This window comes from Podarcis pityusensis (genome assembly GCF_964106645.2).
Source record: "Podarcis pityusensis genome assembly, chromosome: 15".
Taxonomy (NCBI): Eukaryota; Metazoa; Chordata; class Lepidosauria; order Squamata; family Lacertidae; genus Podarcis; species Podarcis pityusensis.
In genome coordinates, this window is record NC_138040.1 from 889,057 (window position 1) to 895,056 (window position 6,000).

Genomic DNA, 6,000 nt, shown 5'->3' on the forward strand with positions numbered 1-6,000 from the left:
CAACTGGTATTCAGAGGCCAGCTGCCTCTCACAGGGGAGGAAGAACCTTGCCATTGTGACTAGGATACACACTAAGCCTTACTCTCCTCGGTTCACCTATCTCATCCTTCCTAACAGCAGCAGCTGGATCTGGCCAAAGCAGGGCTATCTAGTCTGGCATCCCGTCCTCACAGTGGCCAAATATCCCTAGGAGTCTAGGTAGACTGCCTGTGGACCTGGAGGTTCCATTGGACCATAATAAGAGCCTGGCTGCTGGACCAGGCCAAAGGAGACCCATCTAGCCTAGCCTCCTGCTTTCACATTGGCCAACCAGGTGCCCCCAAAGGGAAGCACGCAAGCTCCCCCCAATTTAGTTTCCCACCAATAGGCACTCAGAGGCCTCTGGCAGTGGCTATAGGCATTCAGCGGCTAGTTCACAGCTAGGCAGAATAGTATCCGCAGAGACAAGGACAGGAGGATATCTCTTGCAAAGCTATTCCAGACTTTGGGTACCACAACTGGAAAGACTCTGTTTCCATAACTCACCAGCCACCATCCAATAATTGGTGGGTGGGGGCAGAAAAGGAGCATCATTTTGTGGGATGAGCAACTGTTGAGAAATTCTTATCCCATGCAGTTTGAGGCTTTGAAAGGTCAAAACCAACGCAAGAGATAAGCAATACAACCCTATGTGCTGGGAAGGAATGCCTAAATAGTTACCTGAAAGATAAATAAGGAAAACCATCTCCCTGTGGCCAGCAGATGGCGCCCCAGCCAGGTCTTAGAGAAAGGGGTTTTCCTTCGGGGAACTTTTGGGTGACCCTGAAGGAGAGCAAGTCGGGGGTCTCTTATGATCCCTTGATTCTTCTTCTAGTCTCTCCTGCCTCTCCACCGACAGCGCACAGCACAGCGGATAAAATGTGTTTTCGCCGCTTGGGATAGTTGCTTGCCTTTTAAAAACTGAAAAATACCTTTAATTGGTTCAGGAAAGGGGTCAGTTTTGACCCACCAGCGGGTCACCCTCTTGCTATTTCTATCCCACCTTCCGATTTTATCCTCCCAGCCAGCCCTGCGCGGGGGGTTAGGCTAAGAAAGAGACCGTGCGTGGTCCAGGGTCACACTGAGCAGGAACTGCAGTCGGGGTCTCTCCGGGGTCCCAGCCCGGCACTCTCGCCGCTGCAAAGAGTCGCCCCCTCCTGCCCGCCCCCGAGGAGCTTCTCCTCGCACAGCAGGCGGGGGGGGGGGGAGTAAAAATGGTCAATGGCACTCTGGAAGAATGGCAGATGAAGGTGATTGACTACATGGAATTGGCAGAAATGACTGGCAGAATCCGAGACCAGGGAGAAGAGTTGGTGGAAGAAGACTGGAAGAAATTTAAAGACTATTTACAGAAATATTGTAAAATTAAGGAATCTTAGAAGGATGTTGGATAGAAACTAAGTGGCTTCCAGCTGTAATGCTTTAAGAGATACGAAAAATGGTTTACAAATGGGTAAAAGCTTAATGGTAAGGATTTGCTGAACTAACAAACTGAACTGGAATACAAAAAAGGGAGGTACGAGGAGGTCCGGGGAAATAAGTGTAAGGAAGATAGGCTATGGAAAATTAACGTGTTTTTTAACTGTTTTATTTTGTATGTTTCTTTTTATTTTTCATTTTTTTGTTATATCTTAAAAACTTTATTCTTTTTTCTGTATTCTGTATTTCCTTGTATTTTTACTTTTTGTTTTTGTGTGATTCTTGTATTCTTTGAAACTTTAATAAATATCATTTAAAAAAAAAAATTAAAAAATGGTCAATGGAGGGAGAGGAGAGGCTTGCCTGCTTCTGAGCTAACTCCTTAGCTGGGTCCGCAGGCATTCGCCCGGCTGATGCCCCTCCTTCCTCCGGAGACGGGCCAGGGGTCTGAGCAAGGGGCGCCTGGGGGGGGCGAGGGCTGCGAGGGGACGGCCAAGCACCAGGGGGGAGATGTGGGTGGCTGTCGCCTTCCTGGGATTTGCTGCGCGCCTCTCAGCCTCAGTCTCCCCTCCGGGAAATGGGAATAAAAGAAACCTCCTTCGCGGAGGGGTGAGCAGGGCAGCCTTGCCCGAGTTCTCCCCTGTCCAATGCGGACTCGAGGGAAACGGGTCGGCGCCCGGACGGGTGCGCGCGCGCGGCCCCGGGGATGGGCGCCCCTCACCTTGGCACAGGTGCGCCGGACATGCTGCGCTGCCCTCGCCAGGGGCGGCCAAGGGGAGTTACGTAAGTCCCCGCTGGGTGCCCGAGGCAGCGGCCTATACATAGCCCGGCGGCGGCGGCGGCTATTTCAGTCCCGGGCGGAGGTCAGAGCGGCGCAAAGGCGCCCCGAGGCAGCAGTTGGGAAAGTGGCGCTGGCGAGGCGGCGGCTCGTAAAGGCTCGGGCACCCGAAGCAGCCGCAGGGCGCCTAACGGGGCTGGCGATGGGCGACGTCGGGCAGGGCTGACGGGAGAGCCTTGGAGTGGGAGCCTCTTCCTCGTGTCCTCCGTCTAACGCAGAAGCGGAGGGGGCCGCGGCTGCAGCCGCCTTCCCTAGGAGAGGAGTTGGTTCTTTTTTCCTTTTAGAAATCCCCACGGGAAGAGCCAGGGCTCAGAAGCCATTTGCCTCAAGGAAAACCTCCTGCCTTCTTCACTGGAGATTTCCAAACACGCGTTGCCTATTTTAATATTTTGTTGGAAGCCGCCAAGAGTGGCTGGGGAAGCCCAGCCAGATGGGTGGGGTATAAATAAATTATTATTATTATTATTATTATTATTATTATTATTCCTCTCTAGCTGCCATTCCTGAATCACAGGGGGTTGGGCTAGATGACCCTGGAGGGCCCCTTCCAGCTGTATAATTCTATGATTCTGCCACAGCCCTCCTAGTTGGCACCGGGAGTCGTGAGATGGGCCTGGAACTCCAGCAGCAACAGCAGCTGCCTGGGCCTAGGTCCATCTTCCTCACCCCATCTCTGCTGCCAATTCCCTTGCTCCAGGCCTCCAGCCTTGGGTCAGCTGCTCTCTGGCCTCCCCACACCCTCCAGGCCAATGGGGGGGCTGTTTCAGGTGACATGGGAAGAGCGAAGGCCACGACTGCTGGATTTCTGCTGCTGCCCCTGTGGCCACAGAGCATTCCTCTGCCGCCTCCTCCCATGACTCATCCAGGAATGTCTGGAGAGTGAGACAAGCAAGGCCCCCTCCCTCTACACCCCAGGGCTGCTGAGGGCGGAGGGGCCCCGGCAGAGGCTGCCTTTCCCCCTCCCACGTGGCATCCCTCAGGATGGTGCCCTTTACACATGCAGGCAAGGTCTGGCGGGAGAACCAGGAGCTGCTTGTGGGGGCCTTTGCTGCCCAGGTGGGTTTGCCCTGCCCCTCCAGCACCAAAGGGAAGGGCGTGGCATTTCCTGGTTAGAAAAGCCCTCCCTGGGTACCTTCCCCCTTCCAGGGGGGCTGCCTGCCAGACTCCTGAGCCAGGATGTGGTGCCCTCTGCCTCTCCTGCCACCCACCATGTGGCACCACTCCTGGGCACCTCTGTCTCTCTGGCTGGAAAGGGAGCCCCTGCCACCCTGAGCTGCCTCCAGGGCTCCGTCAGGCCCACATGCCGCAGGAAGGGCGGAGGCACATAGCTGACATTGCTGGGGCATTGGCTCATGTGCAGAAGCCTGATTTGCTCTGCAGCTTCTGGCAGGGTCTGGAGGGGCCTTGGCAGGCCAGGAGTCCTGCAAGGACAGGGGAGGCAAGCCAGGACTGGGGAGGGGAGAGCAGGGACTGCCCCAGAGGAGGAGGGGGCAAGCAGGGGGAAGCAACTTTCTGGGTGAGGGTTTGGCAGACTGCAGAGGGAGGGAAAGGAGTTGCAGCCGCCTGGACCGAGTTGGTGGACCCCATCCCGCTCCTGTCTCTCCTGGGGCATCTGGTCCCTAGGTAACAGGTCACCTCCAGGGACTAAGTTGCCAAGGCAGGCCAGAGGAAGAGGTCAGTGTGTTTGGGTGAAACAGAAGCTGCTGTGTCAAGCTTGTGAGGAACAAACATATTGCCTCAGTTCTCTCGCAACAGCCCTCCTGAGGCTTCCTGGCCTGCTTCCTCACAGGGACAAGAGAAGCTGCCTTCTGCTGAGTCATAAGAACATGCGAAGCGCAGGCTGGATCAGGCCAGTGGTCCATCTGCTCCAGCATCCTGTCACCAACCAGGTGCCTAAATGGGGAGCCCGCAAGCGGGACCTGAGTGCATGAGCCCTCGCCCCTCCTGCAGTTTCTAGCAACCAGGATTCAGAAGCATTTACTGCCTCCCAACTCTGCAGAGCAGAGTCATTGTAGTTAGTGGCCACCTCCATCAGAAGAGGACGCAGGTGGCGCTGTGGGTTAAACCACAGAGCCTAGGACTTGCCGATCAGAAGGTCGGTGGTTTGAATCCCCGCGACGGGGTGAGCTCCCGTTGCTCGGCCCCTGCTCCTGCCAACCTAGCAGTTCGAAAGCACATCGAAGTGCAAGTAGATAACTAGGTACCGCTCCGGCGGGAAGGTAAACGGCGTTTCCGTGTGCTGCTCTGGTTCGCCAGAAGTGGCTTAGTCATGCTGGCCACATGACCTGGAAGCTGCACGCCGGCTCCCTCGGCCAATAAAGCGAGATGAGCGCCGCAACCCCAGAGACACCCACGACTGGACCTAATGGTCAGGGGTCCCTTTACCTTTACCATCAGAAGACTCTTGTGCTCCACCCGGACCGGCAGCAGTGGCTCTCCCGGGGCTTCAGGCCTACCTGGAGATGCCGCCAGTGGGGACAGAGCCACCTGTATGCCAAGCAGGTCCTCTGTGCCCATGCACTTGGCCTCTTGAGACCCTCCCAAGCCTCCTGTGCCTTAGATCCTGACCCTCACAGGCAGCAGCCCCCACAGCCCTCCCAAAGTGCCTCCCCTTGAACCTGACCAAAGAGGCAGAATGATAGAATAATAAAAGCATAGAATTGTAGTGGTGGAAGCGACCCCCAAGCGCCATCTATTCCAACCCGCTGAACTGCAGAAATCATGGCTAGAGAATCCCAGACAGGTGGCCTTGCTCAAAATACCTCTGCCTCCCTATGGGCCCTTTTGGCCTCCTTGCCAGAGGCTGACGACTAGGAAGCCACCTCCAAAAGCTGCTTAGGCTAATTAGGGCTTAGCAAAGTCTCCCTCCAGCCAATCGGCCTCCTCCTCCTCCTTCTCAGAAGCCTTTGCAATATGCATCTATCATATCTAGAGTTCTCATTTGCCTCCCCCGCCATCCTTCCACCCTCCAACATTAGCCTGCTTCCTCCATGCTGGCTGGGCTTCTGCTCAGCCTCGTGGCTGATTCCGTGGCCAGGATTTGGCAAGGGGCCTCTTCCCTCTCCCTCCCCAGCCTCTCAGTTAGGCTGCAGTCCTCTTTGGGCACGATGTGTCCATTTGCGCCTGGCCAGCGTCAGAGGAGCAAAAGAGCAGGAGGGGAAGGCCTAGGCTGCACCAGGGCGGCCTCCGTGCCCCACTCCCAACACGAGCAGCTAGCCAGGGAGCTCAGCATGGATTGGCAGCAACAGTTTTCCAGGTTTGGGGCAAAGTCTCTCCTCCCGGCTCTGCCTGGACCTTCTGCATGTGGCTCTTTGGTCATGGAGGGGAGGACTCTTGATGGCTCCCAGCCACTGTGGCCACGCTCTGCTTCCACACCGACATGCAGCAGTGCTTTGATTTCTACCCTTGCACCTGGATCCTGCTTGCTGCTTTCTCACTGTTCAGCCACTGGGAGAACAGGGCACTCCCTGGACTATTGTGGGCTAGCTGTGGCCTGAGCCAGCAGGGCTCGCCTTGTCCTTATGATGAGCCCTTGCTCCAAAGGAGGAAACTTCGCCAATGCCGTCTACACGTGCAAAAAATCGTAACTCGCAACGCGGTGCTTCGCGCATTTCCACCGCTGAGAGCAAGGGGGCTTCCCTCGGAGTGGGGGGCGGGAGTATGCGGGCGGCGGCCCCTTTAAGATCCAGTTTCGGGGAAGTGGCGCACGTGGGCTGCCCCCCTCC